Genomic DNA, 22,231 nt, shown 5'->3' on the forward strand with positions numbered 1-22,231 from the left:
CCCATCACAGGGTTAAGAAGAGCTGGATTTGGGATCAGATCCAGGTTAGGCTGGGCTTATCTTCTCACTCTCCCCTCTGCATTTGGGGGTGCCCCAATGGTTTGGGTTCATCTCAGCAGGAATTTCATCCAAGGAACAAAATCCTCTTGCTTTCCCCTCCACATCCCAAGAATCGGGTGCAGTGGGAGGGAGTTTTATCTCAATAAATTCTTTATGAGCTGCACACTGACACCAGGCCTGGGTACAGCAGGGGAATGCAGAGGGAATATCAGCCTGGTCTGAGCCCAGCATTCCCAGTGATTTATGGCTGAAAACCAGTTCAAACCAGCAGGGTTTATCTGAATTTATCCCCTAAAACTGGAGGAGGATATAGACTGCAATCTCAGCACGAGAACAGAGCTCTTGAATTAAATCATTGCGACCTTGGGCTGAGATTGTTCCTAAATGAGTGACACTGCCAGGACCAGCTCTGGGACACGTGGAAATTCTGATCCAGACACGGAGATTTCCAGAGGTTGGGGTAGAAGATAAGCTGGGCTTTGATAAACTCTTGAACTGAGAGAAAATATTCCTTTCAAACACATCTGAAAAATGCAGGGAAGCCTTGGATGAAGAGTCAGGAAAAGCTTGGCACGCAGCCTTTATTTACTTTTCTTTCTCTGCTTTGTTTATTTTCTCTCTTTTTCCTTTCCCCCCAGAGAAGAGACCTAAGCCCTACTTTACAGTTTTGCTTGGTGACGTTGGCCATGGCCTTTCCCTGCTCCCTGCCTTCGTTTCCCATGGATAAATGGGGATAAATTCAGGAAAGCTGAGCCAGAGGGGAACTCCAGGTCAGCTCCAGGCCCCTGTTCCAAGACCAGAGTGGTTTTGTCCCTGCCATTTCCAGAAGCGCTTTCTGCTAGGCTGGTGCATTCCTGCTGGGGCTGGAATTCGCTCTGGAGAGGCAATAAATTCACTGTAAACTTCTGAGAAGTGGGGCTTCTTCTGAAAACTCTGCTTCTTTATTGCTGGGATGTTTTTCCTCGTATTTAGCCTGAGTCACTCGTGCCGCAGCACAAACTTTGTGCCCCGTGGCCCTGGGGAGTTTGGAGAGAGGCAGGGGTTTGTTTAAGGGGTTTAAATGCAGAATTAGAGAAACTTGGAGTTCCAGAGTGGTTTGGGTTGGAAGGGACCTTAAATCCCATCCTAAACCCCATCCTAAAATCCCATCCTTAAACCCCATCCTCCAACCTCATCTTAAACACCATCTTAAACCCATCCTTAAATCCCATCTTCAAATCCCATCCTAAACCCCATCCTCAAACCCCATCCTAAAAACTATCGTAAAACCCCATCCTAAAATCCCATCCTTAAACCCCATCCTAAAATCCCACCTTAAACCCCATCCTAAACACCATCCTGAACCCCATCTTAAGCCCCATCCTAAAATCCCATCCTTAAATCCCATCCTAAAAACCATCCTCAAACCCCATCCTAAACCTCATCTTAAACCCCATCTTAACACCCATCCTTGAACCCCATCCTAAACCCCATCCTTAAAACCCCATCCTCAAACCCCATCCTAAACCCCATCTTTAACTCCCATCCTTAAATCTCATCCTAAACCCCATCCTAAAATCCCATCCTTAACTCCTATTCTTGAACCCCATCCTAAACCCCATCCTAGAGCCCCATCCTCCAACCCCATCCTTAAATCCCAACCCAAGCCCCATCCCAAACCCCACTTTCACTTTAATCCCACTTTAAATTCCATTTGTAGGAACAATCCCAGACCCAGGCATTCCAGCTCCTGTTGTTTCCATCCCAAAATGCCAAATTTGAGGGATTTGAGTGCCCAGCCCCAAAACTGAGCACCAAATCCCAAAGCAGGCTGTGCTCAGGGACCACAAACCCAACCTCCCTGAGCTGCCCATGAGGATAAATTTGGATTTTTTTTCAACTTTAGGGCCAAATCGCAATTTTTGAGCAGGAAGGGGAGTGCCTGGCCTTGCCCTCTGGCAGGGAGCACGAAATGTGGACGATTTCTGATTATAAAACAACAATTTCATGAGTATTGATAACCCTGCCCAGTGGAGGAACAGTTTATTTTGGAGACAAACCCCTGGTAAAGCTCACTGCTCAGACAGGAATGAAAAAGGAGCTCTAAATCCTCAAATATTCATCTCTCTCACCCCTGGATTTAAAAGCAAACCCTTTCCATTGTCTAGAAGCTCGAAGGGAATAAAAATAGGGAGCTATTTCAGTCCAAACACAGAAATAAGCACAGAAAGCTGAGAGTAACTGAGGGGGGCAGCTGAGCATCCCAGGAAGATCCTGCTCGAGGCTTCCCAGCCATTAAAATAAATAAAAGAATTAAAATGTGCCTGGAAAATCCTCCCACCCCCCTCTGGCTAACGGGGGGAGTTTAGGAGAAGTTAAAAAAAGTTAAAAGGTAAAAAAAATTAAAAGTTAATTAAAGTTAAGAAAAAGTTAAGTTAAAAAAAAATGACTTTAAAAAAAGTTAAGTTGAAAAAAAGTTAAGTTAAAAAAATGCATTAAAAGTTAAAAAGTTTTAAAAAAATGCATTAAAAGCTACCAGAAAATTGAGTTGTAATGCTAAATATGAGTTTAGGGAAGGGGGGAAACGCTAAAACCCAAAATGATGATGATGATGGAGAGTGGGGTCAGTCAGGGGGTGAACATTTGTTATTTGAGATGACGGCAGGGCGGGTTTCACAATGAAATCCCTGGAAAAGCAGGATTTTTACATCCTGGGCAGGATGTTTACACCACCCCCAGGCTGTGTCCCCTCCCCGGCTCTGCGCTGATGTCACCACCGTGTCACCTCCCGGGCCTCCTGCAGGATCCCTGATTCCCATTTCCTCTCCTCCTCCTCAGGACCTGCTGCTTCCCCAGCCCCCAGCTGGAGCCCTGGGATGGTTTGGGGGGTGCTGGGTTCCCTGGGATTTATATATATATTATTTTATATTTATTTATAGCTGTGTCCACCAACAGTGGCGTGGCTTTCTGATCCTGGCAGTGCCCAAGGCCAGGCTGGAGCACCTGGGGCAGTGGGAGCTGTCCCTGCCATGGCAGGGGTAAAGGGTTTCAAGGTCCTTTCCAACCCAAACTTTCCCATGTTTAATGTCTGATAAACCAACCCCTGGAGCTGCCTTCATCCCTCATGGTCTCCTTTTCTTTTCTTTTCTTTTCTTTTCTTTTCTTTTCTTTTCTTTTCTTTTCTTTTCTTTTCTTTTCTTTTCTTTTCTTTTCTTTTCTTTTCTTTTCTTTTCTTTTCTTTTCTTTTCTTTTTTCTTTTCTTCTTCTCTTCTCTTCTCTTCTCTTCTCTTCTCTTCTCTTCTCTTCTCTTCTCTTCTCTTCTCTTCTCTTCTCTTCTCTTCTCTTCTCTTCTCTTCTCTTCTCTTCTCTTCTCTTCTCTTCTCTTCTCTTCTCTCCCTTTCCCTTTCCCTTTCCCTTTCCCTTTCCCTTTCCCTTTCCCTTTCCCTTTCCCTTTCCCTTTCCCTTTCCCTTTCCCTTTCCCTTTCCCTTTCCCTTTCCCTTTCCCTTTCCCTTTCCCTTTCCCTTTCCCTTTCCCTTCTTCCTTCCTTTCTTTCTTTCCTTTCCTTCCTTTCCCTCTTTCCTTCTTTCTCTCCAATACCATATCCACCATTGATTCCTCTCCTCTCCTCTCCTCTCCTCTCCTCTCCTCTCCTCTCCTCTCCTCTCCTCTCCTCTCCTCTCCTCTCCTCTCCTCTCCTCTCCTCTCCTCTCCTCTCCTCTCCTCTCCTCTCCTCTCCTCTCCTCTCCTCTCCTCTCCTCTCCTCTCCTCTCCTCTCCTCTCCTCTCCTCTCCTCTCCTCTCCTCTCCTCTCCTCTCCTCTCCTCTCCTCTCCTCTCCTCTCCTCTCCTCTCCTCTCCTCTCCTCTCCTCTCCTCTCCTCTCCTCTCCTCTCCTCTCCTCTCCTCTCCTCTCCTCTCCTCTCCTCTCCTCTCCTCTCCTCTCCTCTCCTCTCCTCTCCTCTCCTCTCCTCTCCTCTCCTCTCCTCTCCTCTCCTCTCCTCTCCTCTCCTCTCCTCTCCTCTCCTCTCTCTGTTTTTTGCCCTCTCCCTCACCCCAGCCCTTTTCCCCTCTGGCTCCCATTCCATGCCTGCCTATGGAAACTCAGGAGCAGGAAGGAGGGACAGGAATCCCCCGGGACAGACAGACAGACAGACAGACAGACAGACAGACAGAGTCCCCAGCTGGCAGGGACAGATTTGAGCTGCTGACTCAGCCCTCGCCCCTTCCCATGACAGGGACTTGTTCAAATTCAAATCAAACCTCGGACATTTCCTCGGGTTTGCTCCGCTCCTGACTCCCAGGAGGACGCACACAAAGAGGCAGCAATGCTTTGCTTTTCTAGCTTTGCTTTCTGAATTTTTCCTTTTTTTATTTATTTTTATTTTTATTTTTTTTTTGTTCCTTTAAACTCTTGTTTTAAAACAAGGCTTCCTGCTGTCCCTGGAGCTGGCAGGGCTCCTGCCCAGGATGGGAAGAAGGGAGGAAAGGGCTCTGATTCAGCAGGGCTGTGACTCAAACGCTGCCACTCTCGGAAAGGGCACTTCACAATGTTGGCATTATCAGGGATGAGGCAGGGGAGGAAATCACGGCTGTGATAAGGACGGGAAGGCAAAGGGACGGAGCAGGCAGCAAAACCTCAGAGCAGCACAGAGACAGGCAATCATTAGGGCTGGAAACGGTTTTTGGGATGGTGGAGTCCCAAACCATGTCCCAAGTGCCACCCCCATCCCTTTTGGGCACTCCCAGAGGAGGTGACTCCACCACTTCCCATCACCTCTGGAAAAACCCCTCAACCCCCTCTTTGCAGGGCTGTGATCCCAAGGTTTGGGCTGAGAACCATCCCTGTATCCAAGGCTTTCTCCCAGCCTGGCAGAGCCATCAGCTCCTCCTGCCGATCCAGCGAACCCTCAGCTCCCCCAGCTCCAGCACAGGAGGAGCTGGAACATCTGCAAAGCCTGAAATAATGGAAAAGCTCCCACACCAGCCACAATTCCGACTTTCCAGTCATCCAGTATTTACCAGAGAGCTTTCAAATGTCACTCTGAGTGTAATGAGCGGGGCTGGGAAGGAAGAAGCCTTTGGGATAATCAGCACAGCTTAGGCAGTGACCTATGAATCACTTTGCAGGAAGTCCATCCTCCTTCCCAAGAAAAACGTGCACTGAAGCAGCTGAGCAGGAGCTTGGCTGCCCAGGCTGGATCAGAATGAATGGAATAATGAATTGAGATAGTGAATGTCCCAGGATTTCATCAGGAATTCAAGGCTGAGAGTCCCCTGTACGTGTCAAGGTGAAGGGAGCTTTGAGGAGAAGTCAGGAGGGAGGAAGGGAAGCAGGATGGGGCAGCAAAATTCCATGGATGGGTCTGAAATGGTCTGTGCAGGCAGAGATTCCAAAGGGGGGTGCTTGAGGCCACTCAATACTCAGAAATCCAACACTCAACACTCACAGATCCAACACTCAGAAAATCAACACTCAACACTCAGAAAATCAACACTCAACACTCAGAAATCCAACACTCAACATTCAGAAATCCAATACTCAAAAATCCAACACTCACAAATCCAACACTCACAAATCCAACACTCAACACTCACAAATTAACGCTCAACACTCACAAATCCAACACTCAACACTCACAAATCCAACACTCAACATTGAGAAATCCAACACTCAGAAAATCAATACTCACTCAGCACTCACAAATCCAACACTCACAAATCAACACTCACAAATCAACACTCAAACTCAGAAATCCAACACTCAACACTCCCAAATCCAACACTCCCAAACCCAACACTCCCAAACCCAACACTCCCAAACCCAACACTCCCAAATCCAACACTCAACACTCCCAAATCCAACACTCACAAATCAACACTCACAAATCCAACACTCACAAATCCAACACTCACAAATCAACACTCACAAATCAACACTCAAACTCAGAAATCCAACCCTCAACACTCCCAAACCCAACACTCCCAAACCCAACACTCACAAATCCAACACTCCCAAATCCAACACTCCCAAACCCAACACTCACAAATCCAACACTCACAAATCCAATCCTCAGCGCTGCCACAGCTGTAACTGTTCCTGTGTCTCGAAGGGGACAATAAAACCTGATGAATTCTGCGCCCTCACACTCTGTCCCCTCTCAAGTTTTGTTGTCCTCCCACCCCATCACCTGAGTTGACAGAATTTGAGGCTCTGATCTCTTTGAGAGCACTGGGATGGGATTTGGGGGATCTGGTTGTTACACACAGGGATTTTTGGCAACCACTTCCACCTCCTCTGCCTGTTTTTCCATTTGTGGACAGGAACTAACAATTCCTGCTCTGTGCATCTCCTTCCCTGGCCTGCTTTAGGCTCCTTGGAGAAGATTCAGGCTCTTCCAAAATGTTTATGCAGGGCTTGGCAGGAGGGAGCCAAGGTTTTGCCTGGGACTTATGGAATATCCCAGATGTTCCCTACAGAATGTCCCAGAAGCAGAAGATATTCCCTCTGGAATATCCCACAAGATATTCCCTTTAGAATATCCCAGAAGCAGAAGATATTTCCTACAGAATGTCCCAGAAGATATTCTCTTTGGAATATCCCTGAAGATATTCCCTATGGAATGTCCCAGAAGCAGAAGACATTCCCTATGGAATATCCCAGAAAATATTCCCTATAGAATTCCCAGAAACAGAAGATATTCCCTATAGAATATCCCAGAATCAGAAGATATTCCCTACATAATATCCCTGAAGATATTCCCTACAGAATATCCCTGAAGCTATTCCCTATAGACTATCCCAGAAGATATTCCCTATAGAATATCCCAGAAGCAGAGCCCAGCTGTTTGTACTGCAAGGGAAATCATTGATATCCAGGTTATGCTTTAAAAACCGGGATCAACTTGGCCTCCAGGCTCTCTCCTGTAATTCCTGCCATAATTCCCATTACCCTGACGGTGAATTTTTAAACCTGGCCTTGTGCTCCGTGCCCTGTGCCCTCCTGGGATGGGCTGGGATGCCAGGCAGAGCTGCTGAGTCACGGCCATTCCAGGATAATCCTGATGCTCACGTTGCTTTTCCTCAGTTTTCCACGCCTTGTGATGCACATTTCGATGAGCTAAAAGGCCATTTCTCCCCTGATCCTCTGACATTTAAACAAAAGGCAAAATCATCCCACGGCTTCTGCTGGGAAGAGCTGGAACCTTGCCAATCACAATATTCCCCTCCTCTTTCCCATGACGTGGGAACAACAAAGCAGGGTCTGAGCAGGGCAAATCCTCGGTGCTGAGGGTTTAAACTGAGCTTAGCAGGGTCTGAGCAAGGCAAGTCCTTGGTGCTGAGGGTTTAAACCAAGCTTTAGGCAGAGGCTGGCACAGTGGTGGTGGAGTTGCTTCGCCTACAGCTCCTGGCTAATAATCATTCAAGGTGTTAAAATAGTTCATTAAAAATTACAAGTCCTGATGGGAACCACTCAGCTGTATGGAATTCCCTTCCTAAACAAGGCCAGAAAAGCAGGATTTGGTCTACAACAAATCACATTTAAATACTTGAACACACGACAGCTCTGTTGGGAGGGTGTTAAAAAAAATCCCAAATTAGAACATTCAAACACGAGAATATTCAAACATCAGAACATTCAAACATGAGAATATTCAAACATCAGAACATTCAAACATTGGAACATTCAAACACGAGAACATTGAAATATTAGAACATTCAAATATTAGAACATTCAAACATTGGAACTTTCAAATATTAGAACATTCAAACATGAGAATATTCAAACATCACAACATTCAAACATCGGAACATTCAAATATGAGAATATTCCAACACGAGAACATTCAAACACCAGAACATTCAAATATTGGAACATTCAAACATGAGAATATTCAAACATTGGAACATTCAAACATGAGAATATCCAAACACTGGAATATTCAAAAATTGGAACATTCAAACACCAGAACATTCAAATATTGGAACATTCAAACATGGGAACATTCAAACATTGAAACATTCAAACATGAGAACATTCAAACATGAGAACATTCAAATATGAGATTATTCCAACATGAGAACATTCAAATATTGGAACATTCAAACATGGGAACATTCAAACATTGAAACATTCAAACATGAGAACATTCAAACACCAGAACATTCAAATATTGGAACTTTCAAACATGGGAACATTCAAACATTGAAACATTCAAATATTGGAACTTTCAAACATGGGAACATTCAAATATGAGAATATTCCAACACCAGAACATTCAAATATTGGAACATTCAAACACCAGAACATTCAAACTCACCCACGGAAGGAGAAGATGAGGAGCTCCCCAAATTCCTTGAGGAACTTTGTGTCTCACCTTGGAAGAACAAAGACATCCCTGCTCCAACCCTCCAGTTCCTTCTGCTTCAGCCATTCCCACCAGGAGCTCGCTGATGTCCCCAAATGTCAGCATGGTGGAGACACATCCAGAAATCCAATTTCTCTGGAATGGATGGGGATTTGTGGGATTCCTGGGACTCACTCAACCTGCTCCTTGGGGACACGGATTCAGGGTGGACTTGGCCACCCAAGGGTTGGGTTAAAGGTTGGCCTCGATGATCTCAAAGGTCTTTTCCAACCAAAATCACTCCATGACCCTACAACTGCTCTCCCTCCCCTCCCCTATCCCAAGGGATTCATACAGGCAGTGATTAATGATTAATTCCATTCCAAATTTTCGTTTGTCCAAAGGAGAACAAAAGCCGTGGCGGGGCACTCACAGGAAAGGAAGGAATACATTGTCATCATCCAACAATCAGGAGTAATGGGAAAGGTCAGGAAAACACACAAAAGGCCAAGATTTCAGCTGGGGGAAGCAGCAGAGCTCCACTGGTGACACTGGGTCAGAGACTTTTATTGCATGAGGTGCTTTTAGCCCATCTGAAGCCTTGGAGCACAACTTGCAGAGGAACAATTTGGGAATAGAAAAAAAAAAAAGAAAATAAATTTCAAAGTCCAGCCAAATGTAGCAGATCCATGATTCCCATGGCTCTCTGTGTTGTATTCTGATTAAATTGCCTTTCAATGCTTTCCTGTTTCCCTCTTCATTGCACGACTGCTTTAAAACCTTGTAAATTCCAAGGAATGCTGGAGAAAAATGCCTGGAATTCTTTATCCCAAAATCCTGCAGCTTCAAACTGGCAATTCCAGATGTCATTGCCCCAAAGGGAGATCCATGGATTGCAAAAGAAAAATTCCTGTTGTTTTCCTGGCACCTCAACCAGCACAAGGGGAAACAGGCTCAGGTTGTGCCATGGGAGCTCCAGGCTGGGAACCAGGGAATATTTCTTCATGGAAGAGTGGCCAAGCACTGGGACAGGGAAATGGTGGAGTCACCACCCCCAGAAGTGTCGAACAAAAAATGAGCAGTTGTGGCAATTTGTGATTGGTGGGAATGATGGGATTTGGTCAATGCTTGGGCTTGATGATCTTGGCGGTCTTTTCCACCTTTTCCACCCTTAAAGATTTTAAAATTTTGTGGCGATGTCAATAACCCCTCTTGGAGGCCCTTTCCAATCTTAATAATTTTTTAATTCTATGGAGATATCAATAACCCTTCTTAGAGGCCTTTTCCAATCTCAGTAATTTTTTAATTCTATGAAGATATCAATAACCCCTCTTGGAGGCCTTTTCCAATCTCAATAATTCTTTAATTCAATGGAGATATCAACAACCCCTCTTGGAGGATTTTTTCCATCCTTAATAATTCTTTAATTCTGTGGAGATATCAATAACCTCTCTTGGAGGCCTTTTCCAATCTCAATAATTCTTTAATTCAGTGGAAATATCAATAATCCCTCTTGGAGGCCTTTTCCAATCTCAATAATTCTTTAATTCTTTGGACACATCAATAGCCCCTCTTCCCTTCTCTTTCCCCATGGGATCCCATCAATGTCCTCATTCTGCTTTTAAACGTTTGGCATCTCCACTGAAGGAAACCCAAATCTTAGGACATTTTGCCTTCCAAACCCTTCCCAATCCCTTTCTCCACCCTTCCACCAAGGGTTTTCCATGTTTAAAGGCAAAACTCCAAAGGAGAGAGCCTGGAGAAGCTGGCTCTGGACGCACGGAGAATTCTTGTCTCTAGGACTGTCAGCAGGAGCACGCTCTCATCATTAATATTTTGACTTTTCCAGGCCAAATTGAAGCTTTCAAAGCTTCCCCTGGCATGGATTTGTTTTATTTCTTGCATAACTCGAGCCTCCAAAAAGCTTCCCAAAGGTTGAGTGCGAGGCAGCCTGTGCCGCTCACACGCATGGGATGTTCCCTGGCTGTGAGTCACGGAGCAGATGTGCCTCGTCATGCGATGCCTGCAGTGCCACTGGGAAGGGAAGGAAAAGAAAATTAACTCATCCCTAGGAACTGGAGGGTTCCAGGGAGAATCTGCACAGCCAGCCGTGGGATGGTTGTCTTTGTTGTTGAAATCACAGAGGCAGAAATGGAATCAAAGGTGTTGCTTCCAAGCAGGTTGCGATCACCTGGAAATCTTTGGGATAAAAGATAAAATGTTGATTTTCCTGAAAGGAAATGGGATGGGAGTTATTTCATTGGATCATGGAATGGTTTGAGTCCCCCAGTGCCATCCCTGCTGTGTTTTTCACTTTCCACCATCCCAGGTGCTCCAGCCTGGCCTTGGACACAACCAGGGATCCCAGCTCCTCTGGGAACTCCACCCCAGTCCTCACCACCCTCCCAGGGAAGGATTTTTCCCTAATATCCCATCTAAACCTCTTTTTCAGTGGGAATCCATTCCCCCTTGTCCTGGCACTCCAGGTCCTTGTAAATATTCCCGGTTTCACTTCTCCTTTCCTGAAAATATTTTGGGATTCAGGTAGCTGAATGTCGGTGTTTCTTTCCCAGAGTGCTAGGCCAGTTTGGGAAGAGTCACAGAAACATCAGCCCCACAAATTTATTTAATCTGATGAATTTTGTCAACCCCAAAAGCCATTTGTTGACAGCTGTTCCAGGTGTGTCCTAAACCCACCTTTCCCACTTAGGCAAGGCTTACCCTGACGTGCTCCTGGCTCTCCCCAGCCTTCCCCAGGCTGAACTCAGGAGGGATGGCTGTGATTCCTGGCAGGAAGGGAAATGAGAAACAGCCCCTGGTTAGTCTGGAGCAGTTGTCAATGTTGACAATGAATATCTCAATTTGCAGATGCTGCTGAGTGTTGAAGCAGTTGGATATTTGACTGCAGTTGGGTATTTACTGCAGTTGGATATTTAACTGCAGTTGGGTATTTACTGCAGTTGGATATTTAACTGCAGTTGGATATTTATTTTCCTGCAGTTGGATATTTAACTGCTGCAGATATTTATTTAACTGCTGTTGGATATTTATTTAAGTGCAGTGGATATTTCCCTACAGTTGGATATTTATTTTACTGCAGTAGATATTTCCCTGCAGTGGATATTTCCCTGCAGTTGGATATTTATTTTACTGCAGTGGATATTTCCCTACAGTTGGATATTTATTTTACTGCAGTGGATATTTCCCTGCAGTGGATATTTCCCTGCAGTTGGATATTTAACAGCAGTGTAAATCCCCTGCAGTTGGATATTTCCATGCTCAAAGACAAGTGTTGTGCTGTTATTTAAAACTGAGGAGTTGGAAAGCTAATTCCATTTCCACTGAGAGAAAAAAACAGGTCTAAACACATCCATACACAGGTATATACATTTTAAATCCTGTTTTTCCCCTTTTTCCTTTCACATGATTGTTTCATGAGCAGAGGAGAAAGTGGGCACTGAACTCCTGAAGGAATGGAAGAGCTGTCAGAAATTTTTAATTGAAGTCACTCTTTCTTTCTCCACCCCAATATTTGTCCCTTCCCCATCACAGCAAAATCAAATTCAGCACCTCTGCAGCGGGGTTTAATAGTGAAGCATAGGGCAGGATCCCAAAATCCGGGTGGAAACCAGGAAGGAAGCCCAGCTTTACTCCTGTGCCATCAGTTCTGGATGTTCTGTCCCTCCCTGCAGCAGCTCAGCCCAATTAAAGCCAGATAAGTGCAAGATGTTGGTGACAGATTCCAGATTAGGCTGGAAAAGGCCTCTGAGATCATCATTTAACTCCAGACCCAAGCTTATCTCCTTATCCCAGCCAAGCAGGGTAATTAGGCCGAGCATCCATCTCCTTATCAGGTGAAAATCCACCTTTGGTAGTTTCTAACTCAATCACCCCAGCTCCTTGACGAGCTCCACGGCCGCTCTGCTGGCCCAAGTCCCCGTCACATCGGCAGCTCCTCTGGGGACAATTTGTTCAATTTGTTCCAGAGTCCCTTAATTAGCTCCTGCTGCCTCTCTGTGCCCGCTAACGAAGCTCCAGCCAGGGCTGCTCTGTGTCACCGCTGATGTCCCACCCCATCCTCCCCTCAGGATCCCGATAATGCCACGGCTGGTTCTTTATTCCAAGGTGTAATTTAAAGATAAATTGAAAGCTCATCCATTAACCCCAGTGCAGACGGGGCTGCTGGGGATAATTAGCAGGTGTAGGAGAGCTGCAGGGAGTTATTGGTGAGCTGGCAGAGAGGACAAATCCCAGAAAAATGACCCTTCCAGCCGAGGAAAAAAGGGATTATTCTCTTTGCTCCAAGCTCTGGAGCAGCCCCACCACGTCCTCCAGGGGGGAGATCAAAGCACTGGGGTCCCCAAACCCCCACAGACATCTAGCTCTGCACAACTCAGTGCTGACATGGAATTTGGAATTTGGAAGCTGCTGGGGCTCCAAGAAGAGTTTCCCAATGGGAAAGAGCTGCATTAATGAGTGTGCAGCTAATTAACGTTAACCTCAGCATGTCATGCCCACCTCAGTGACCCTGTCTGGTGACCACTGCCTTCTGTCACAGGGGCCTGATTTGTCCTGGGAGCTCTTGGAGAACGTTTATAAACAATTTTAAAGTGGCACAAGTGTGTTTTGAATAGCTTGGGGTTCTGCAAATTCCTAAATATCGCAGTGGTAAATAATTCTCTCGATATGTTTGTTTACACAGCCGGACTTCAAAGCAGCTCACGGTTCACTTCATCAAACATTCCAGCAAACAGGAAAACGATGGAGAGCATCCTGGTCCCTGCTCAGCTTGGCTGGAGAGGGCAGCAAAATGCCACCAGGCATCCCCTGGTGTTTTTAACCACACACCCAGGGCTGGGAGCAGGAACAAAGGAACGAGGTGATTCGGGCTGAGCTAAACCCACACGTTTTGGTTCTGGCCTGTGTCCCGTTTAAAAATAGGAGAAGGTTACAAAACAAGCATGACAGAAGCCTCTTTGCCTCCCATCCCCACTCCTGGGATGAATAATCCTGGGGAAGAGGAGTGGGCGAAGCATTAGGAGCTGACGTTTCTGCCAGCCCTGATTATAAACAACAACAGGACGCAAATGGAAGAGCTCTCGGTTCATTTTTTCCCATTTAAAAACCACTCGGTATTTCAAAGGAATCTGCCAGGGAAAGGCTTGTTTGAGTTCCATGGATGGAGCTGCAAAGCTGCTCGTTTCCAAATCATCTCTGCAAGCCGTGCTTGGTGCTGGGAGGGGGACGGGGCAGGAAGGGAAGTCGCTGTTTTCTCTCAGGGTTTGCTGCACATCCCAGGCTCTGGAGGGATAAATTTCATCCTGACCCCCCTGGTCCCTTCCATCAGGAGGGCTGGGAAAGGGTCCCAGGGACCCCCAGATGGGTCTGGCTCTGCTAGGCTGGTGGGTGTCAAGCCCTGCTTGGATTTGTGTGAGTTTGCTGCTGAAGAGAGGAAAACCCTCGTTAACCTCAACAACACTCCGGGAACGCTCAGTCCAAAGGGAGGTGAAGGGATAGGATGGGGTGTTTATTTGTTTTAGGCTTTTGTAAAATGCCTATGGTCAAACAAACATCTGGGTTGTGGCATAGAAGCAGCCAGACACAGCCTGGAGTGGGCTGCAGACACCAACCACTCGCACATCCCACAGGAGAATGGGCCAAGGAAAATCTGATCCACAAACAGCAATTACCAAAGGCCAGGGGTTAAAATGACCGAGGACTGGCTGATCCCTTTGGGAAGACACGCCTGGAGCTCCATCCCACAGCATTTGGGATGTGCTGTGGCATGTGGAGCCTCTCCAAGGGACAACATCTGGATCCTGGATCCAGCGGCGGGGACATTCAAGGGGGTTGGCAGAATTCCCTCCCGTAACTCCTTGTCTCCCCAATAATTCCACCTAAACATCCCTGCTCCTGCAAGGGGAAAGGTTTGATGTGACCAGGAGGAAATGCCCTGTGCATCAAACCTGCAGTGAGGTGTGGCAGGACGTGGAGGAGGATGTTCTGGAACTCGAGATCCGCCGGGAATCCGCTGCCATTGATCTGTGCTGGAGATTCCAACTCTGATCCAAGCTGGGGGGTTCATGCCAAAAACACAAGGTTTGCTTTTCCCTTGTCCTCTTGAGAATGGATTCTGTGGTTGGTGGTGTCTCTGGAGCCTGAGCTGAGCACCTGTGTGTGTTTTAAAGTCTCTGTGTCCCAGCCCCAGCACCAGAGAGAGATCCCATCTGGTCCCACCGTGGGTCCCACAGCTCCCACTGTCCCAGGATGCTCCAGCCTGGCCTTGGACATTCCAGGGATCCAGGGGTAGCCCCAGCAAATCTGGGAATTCCATCCCAGCCAGGAATTCCTCCCCAAAATCCCATCCAAGCAGCACATGGAGCCCTGGAATGATTTGGGTTGGAGGGGATCCCAAAGTTCATCTGGTCCCACCGTGGGTCCCACAGCTCCCACTGTCCCAGGTGCTCCAGCCTGGCCTTGGACATTCCAGGGATCCAGGGGCAGCCACAGCAAATCTGGGAATTCCATCCCAGGCCCTCACAGGAATACAAATGTTAAAGGTTTTAAAGGCTCTGGTTGGGTCCAGGAGGATGCAGAACAGGTCAGACAATCCCAGAGGGGAGTTTGGACAGGGAGTTTGGGCTCTGCAGAGCATTCATTGCTCAGAAATCCATTCACACATTTCCCCATGGCCACTGCTGAACATATTTAAATACTCAAATCTTTTAGCAAGTACCTGTGAAAACATCCTGCACCTCAATGAAAGAAAAGCAAGGCTGCAGGAGATTTAAAATAAACAAGAGAGTGAGAGAACATCTCTCCCAGACTTTGCTATGATTGTTTTTTTCAGAAATCAGATGGGTGTTTTTAGAAATGGAGGAAAAAAGAGACAAAGAATCCATTTCAGCACTGAGCTGTGATCCTGTGAGAAGTAACAGGGCTGGAATTAATCCAAATTAATCCAAATTAATTCCGACTCCCTGTGCACAGGGAAGGATGTGGAGAAACATCTCCAGTTCTCCAGGACACCAAACCCTCCCTCCAGAATCCAAGGAAAGATTCAAACAAGCCCTAAAACGGAATTTAATGCCTGAAATTCCTGGAGCCACTGAGGGTTGGACACCAACACTCCCAGCCCTTAAACAACCCAGCCCAAGGTACCAAAACCGAGCAAACAATCCCAAAAAAGGTGCAGAGATTCTTCCAGAATCCAGAGATTTGACCCCCCTGTCATTCCCAGGGTTGGAGGCAGACAAGTGCTTTGTTCTCTTGTGCTCTGGGGTTATTTTTAGACCTCTGGGCTCCTTTTAGTTTGAATTAAATGTCACTGGTAATTAGCTAAGAGAGAACATCAGCTGTGGGGCAGCACATGAGCAAACACACGTTGGGTCGTGAATGAATGGAAGGATTTCTCCTTTTCAGGAACTGTTTTCTTTTTTAAAGTCATTTTTTTGGTGCTCCTGTTGTAGCAGAGGAGCTTTGAAACATAAATTTATTTTGTGGTTTTTCTTCTCTGCTCTCATTCCACTCCTCTAAGGAAGAAATAGATGCAGAGTGGATGTAAAAACAATCACAACAACTCCACACCAAAACTCTTTTTTTTTTTTTTTTAAACCTCCAGTAAATGTTTTATAAGCTCCAGAGCTGAACAGCTCCAAAATCCAATTTACAACTTCCCTTCCTCCCAGCCAAAGGAAGTGGGGAATTCTTTAAAAGCTCCATTTCTCAGAATATTTCAGCTCATCCCAGGACAAACGACAGGAGGTGATTTTGACTGGAAATCAAAATCAGCATTATTTTATGTCGTGGTTGCATGGAGAAGTGATTTGTAAAACGTTAAAACCTGAGGAAAAGAATGTTAAAAATAGAAATATTCATCTCCTGATTTGAACACATCCTTCCATAAGTCATAAACACATTGCTGGAAGCACTGCCAGGTAAGGAATTGCCTGGATATTTAAAATTAGTTGATCAGTTGTTGGCATTTCTTTATAACCCCTAAATAATCGATATTACTGAGCCACACTGGGAGCATTGAGGATCACAAAGATATGACATGAATTGCATTTTGGACAGGGAGTTTGGGCTCTGCAGAGCGTTCATTGCTCAGAAATCCATTCACACATTTCCCCACGGCCATTGCTGAATATATTTAAATACTCAGATCTTTTAGCAAGGACCTGTGAAAACATCCTGCACCTCAGTGAGGAAAGGCAAGGCTGCAGGAAATTTAAAATAAAAAGAGCAAGGGAACATCTCCCAGTCTTTGTCCCAGCTCCACATCCCCGACACCTCCTCTGCCACCAGCCCAAGCCACCGAAATGAGATGAAATTTTCACACCAGTCAATGTTGGACAAATTTGACAAATTTTCCTGTCTCCCTTTGGGACCTGTGAGAAATCCCAGCGAGCAGAACCCACAGTTCAGCTCTCCACACTCACCTGGGGCTGTCTGGAGCTCTTTCCATTTAAAGATACTCAACCAAATTCTGTATCAGGGATGTTCAGCCCGTCCTGAAGAGTCGGGAGCTGCCCTGAGGATGTGTCCAGTGGTGTCTCAGGAGCCTGAGCTGACACCTGTGTGTGTTTTAGAGTCTCTGTGTTCCAGCCCCAGCACCAGAGAGAGTCAGGAGACTCTTCTGTTGTTTCCAGAGGTGTTTATTTTATCTCATCTCAAAGTTCTTCCCAGCTCAGCCCCAGGCACACTGCCCACCCTGGGCTGGCATTATCTTTTTATACTATAAACTACATCAACATTATTTACAGTTATCTTCCAACACCTATCACTTCTATTGCACAGTCTGGTTCTGCTCTAAACCAATCCAAAAGTGCCAACATCACCCAGAAGATGGATGCAGGAAGAAGGAGAAAGAAGGACAGAACACGCCCAGGTTCCTCCATCCTGACCCCAGACCCTTATTATTATAAACAATCTTAAAAACCTACTTTTACATCTTATAATAATCTTACACTCTGCTTATTTTTTGTGACTTATAACTCTTCATGTAAGGGTGGTAATTTTTCCCAGGGGTTGAAATCCAAGGCACAGGGGTTCTGGGCTCTGTGCCCAGGCTCCTGAGCCCCTGCCTGGGTCTGGAACCATCCAGGGCACCCAGAGGGATGTTTTGGGTTCCCACAAGGATGGTTGATCCCCTGGGAATGCTGCTAGATTTAGGGGAATGAATATTTTGGTGGTCTGCAGAGCAGAACACGCACAGGGTGTTGAGGGAATGTTGTTTAATGTTGTTTCATTCCAGCTGATGCCTTGGAATGGTTTATTTTTTATTTTTTGGGTGTTAAATGGTTGGGTTTAAACACATCCCAGTGGAGCATGAGGATCTCACTGGGATCTTTTTCCTGCATGGCAGAGCAGCAAAATGGGTTTGTTTGAGTCCCAGACCTCAGTGGAGAAACTGAGGGAAGAGGAGAGGTCTGGGGCCCTTTTAAACCAGAACCCAAGGTTCAGCTTTTCTCTCACCCACAGGGATCAAAAATAATCTCATCCTTTGGATGTTGAGACCTTTTGAAAGAGTAACAGAGAAAGCAATTCCTTTCCATGGGTTTGGGCCTTCCGGGCCCGTGGGCCTTTGAAGGAGAGTCTGGTTTCAGAATTAAAGCTGGTTTTAATTCCATGGTGGGACTACACCTGGTGACACCTTCCTTTGAACTCCTGCAGCCTGCCAGGGGCAGGATTAGCAGCTCCTGATGGAATCTCCTGTGCCCAGCCCTTCCAAACCCCTCAGTCTGTGCTTTCACCAGGAGAAATAATGGGAATTATTAATTAAACCTGCACTAGGTGACTCGGAGTCACCAAGATTAAAGAGAGAGATTCAAACCTTGTGAACACAAAGCTGTTAAATAGAATCAAAGGTTTAGAAAATCAGAGAATCCCAGGATCCCAGAATCCCAGAATCAGAGAATACCAGAACCAGAGAATCAGAGGATCCCAGAATCAGAAAAATCCCAGAATAAGAGAATTCCAGAATCAGAGAATCATAAAAACCCAGGATCAGAGAATCCCAGAATCAGAAAAATCCCAGAATCAGAAAATCCCACAATCCCAGAATCAGAAAATCCCACAATCCCAGAATCAGAAAATCCCACAATCCCAGAATCAGAAAATCCCAGAATTAGAGAATCCCAGAATCAGAAAAATCCCAGAATCAGAGAATCAGAAAATCCCAGAATTCCAGAATCAGAAAATCCCAGAATCAGAAAAACCCAGAATCAGAGAATCAGAAAATCCCAGAATTCCAGAATCAGAAAATCCCAGAATCAGAAAAACCCAGAATCAGATAATCAGAAAATCCCAGAATTCCAGAATTAGAAAATCCCAGAATCAGAAAATCATAAAATCCCAGAATTCCAGAATTAGAAAATCCCAGAATCAGAAAAACCCAGAATCAGATAATCAGAAAATCCCAGAATCCCAGAATCAGAAAATCCCAGAATCAGAGAATCAGAAAATTCCAGAGTTAGAAAATCAGAAAATCCCAGAATCAGAAAAATCCCAGAATCCCAGAATCCCAGAATCAGAGAATCAGAAAATCCCAGAATCAGAAAATCCCAGAATCAGAGAATCAGAAAATCCCAGAATTCCAGAATCAGAAAATCCCAGAATCAGAAAAACCCAGAATCAGAGAATCAGAAAATCCCAGAATTCCAGAATCAGAAAATCCCAGAATCAGAAAAACCCAGAATCAGATAATCATAAAATCCCAGAATTCCAGAATTAGAAAATCCCAGAATCAGAAAATCATAAAATCCCAGAATTCCAGAATTAGAAAATCCCAGAATCAGAAAAACCCAGAATCAGAGAATCAGAAAATCCCAGAATTAGAAAATCCCCAAATCAGAAAATTCCAGAATCCCGGAAAGATTTGGGCTGGAAGGGACCTTAAAAATCCTCCCATCCCTCCCCTGTGGTCAGGGACACTTTGCACTCTCCAGGTTGCTCCAAGCCCTGTCCAGCCTGGCCTTGGACACCTCCAGCATTATAATTAGCATTATAATTATAATTATAATTATAATTATAATTATAATTATAATTAGCATTACCCCACTGTTTTCAAAGGATTCAGGGATGTACTGCTGCTTTTGCAGAGAACAAATTCCAAACCCTCCTCAGCTTGAGGAAAGGAACCCATTCCTAAACTCCCTCATTTTTCCTGAAAGAAGGTGCATCCATGCAATTGTGAACAGCAGCCACCACTTGGCAGTCAGAAATGACTTCAGATGATGTTAAAAAGCTCATTAATCTCATTCCTGAAATGCCTGCAGCACTTTCCTGGCAGAGCAGGCAGCAATCCTGACACACACGTTTACAGTAAAGCTGGGCCTGCTCTAGGCCTAATCTAAAACTGATGGGCAGCATTATTTTTAGTTTAACCTTGGTATTTGGCTAAAAGGAATGCAAATGCCATTGCTGAAGGAGAAAGGGGGGGAAACAAAGAGGCAGAAATAACAGCTGGGTGGAAAATGAAAGCCCAGCACTGAGGGTGACCCTGCAATTAGGCACACACAGCTAATTGATCTTTAGTTGCTGGTGTCACAAAGGGGACATTTCTGGCTGTGCCAAAGTGAAGCTTTAACTCAGGGGATCACCAGGTTTAAACCAAACTCCATTTTCTCTGTCTGGATTTTAAATCGACTCCTCCGGTGCTTTATTTTCTTTATTTCCTTTATTTCCTTTATTTCCTTCCTCCCAGACCTTCCCCAGAACTGAGGAGGGAAAGTACAAATATAAAATTCCTGCCCTGGGGTGGTGAGGCCAGAGGGGCTGAGCCAGGATCAGCCAGGATAGTTGGGAATGACAATTCCATGGGTTGGTTTGGTTTTTTAAAATTATTTTAATTTTTTTCCCCTTTTCTTGCTTTCTATGGATTAATGGAATAGCTGCCCCATCCCTGGAAGTGTCCAAGGCCAGGTTGGGATAATGGCAGGGATGGGAATGGGATGATCTTTAATTATTTATTATGGAAATTGTTTAATTTTTAAATTCCACTATCCCATAATGATCCCCCCCCCCTCATTGATTTCTGCCATCCTAGTGTAACAGGATTTAAATTCCTGGTTTATACAGCCAGGTAGATCCTTGGGAATTCTCCTCCATCCTTCCTTTTATTCATCTGGAAGGACCCAAATTAAAACCCCACTGTTTAACAGGGATTGAGGCAGAAAAATCACATTAATGTGAATATACTGACTCCACTGTAAGTTAAAGCTAGAGCAAAATGGGTCACAGAAAACAAGGGAAAATCAAATTTGAACTTGAACTTGGAGTTCCACCTGACCAACTCTCCAGTTTGTTTTTCTGAGTGAGATTAGAGCCCTGCACATGTCCCTTCCCACCTGGATTCCTCTGGCAGCCTCAGTCCAGAAAACTCTAAGGAATCTGATAACTTTTAAATTATAAAAAAAAAAGCTTTGATCTCTCATTAACATTCTGAGCTCACCAACATCCCACCCCCAGATTTCACCCAAACCAAGCATTTTTTCCCTTAATTTTAAATGTCTCTGTCTTCTTTTTGGTTTTTTTTTTTTTAATTTTTCCAAGGGAACTTAATAAAAACCAGGTTTTGTTGACTGAACAGAGAAGCCTGGTGTGTAAACAAAGGAGATTCTTGTGTGAAAGTCAATTCTGCCTGGCTTCTAGGAATTCCACAGGGATAAAATTAGAAAGACCTGGACCCAAACTTGGGCTCAGGGGGAAAATCCTACAGGCAGGCTGGGATGGGAATCCCAGCAAATTCCTGGATTCCTCAGGGATCCCAAGGTCTGGAGGTTGCTCCCAAGGTAAATTTGCTCCCAGGGATGAAGTGGAAGAATTTAAACAGAATTTAAATGATTTTACATCAATACCTGAGCCACCAGCCAGGATGCTGCAGAGTCTGTGACCACAATTCACCCCAAGAACTTTGAACATTCCAATTAAATGAACTGCTTCCTTATTAATTGCTCTCATTTGGATTCCTAATTAAAAGCATTTTGCTTTTTCATGGCATCAGCTCCCCTGAACACGTGGCAAACTCTCCTGCTGTTGTACCTGAGCTCTGGGACAGTGGGAGGTGTCCCTGCCATGGCAGGGCTGGGATGGGATGAATTCAGGGTCTCTTCCAGCCCAAACCATCCCAGGATTCTCTGATTTGATTTTCCCATCCCTCTGTGGGTGCTGCAGGAACAGCCCTGGGCTCTGGGGATTGGCTGGGCAGGGATGGAGGGACAGGACCCAGGGAATGGCTTCCCATGGGAAAGGGGAGATTGAGATGGGATTGGGGATGGAATGAGGGTGGGGAGGGGCTGGGATGGAATTCCCAGATTTGCTGGGGCTGCCCCTGGATCCCTGGAATGTCCAAGAATTCCAGGTTGGGATAACCTGGGACAGTGGGAGCTGTGGGACCCACGGTGGGACCAAATGAACTTTGGGATCCCCTCCAACCCAAATCATTCCAGGGCTCCATGTGCTGCTTGGATGGGATTTTGGGGAGGAATTCCTGGCTGGGATGGAATTCCCAGATTTGCTGTGGCTGCCCCTGGATCCCTGGAATGTCCAAGGCCAGGCTGGGATAATCTGGGACAGTGGGAGGTGTCCCTGGGTGGAACTGGATGAATTTAAGGTCCCTTCCCACCCAAACCTGGGATCCCATCCTGAAAGGTGCATTTATCCAGGAAATCTCTCCATTTGCTTTTAACTTCCCATTCCTTGGGAACAGCATGGACCCAACCTTCTGCAAGGATTTTAACACCAAAATTTTCCTGGGAATCCTAAAGCAGAGCAGGAATTTCTGTGCTGGGAGGGAAGTGCTGGACAGAGACACAGCCAGGAGCTCCTGCTCCAGCTCTGCTCGTGG

The sequence above is a fragment of the Catharus ustulatus genome, chromosome 27 (genome assembly GCF_009819885.2).
Source record: "Catharus ustulatus isolate bCatUst1 chromosome 27, bCatUst1.pri.v2, whole genome shotgun sequence".
In the NCBI taxonomy this organism is placed as follows: Eukaryota; Metazoa; Chordata; class Aves; order Passeriformes; family Turdidae; genus Catharus; species Catharus ustulatus.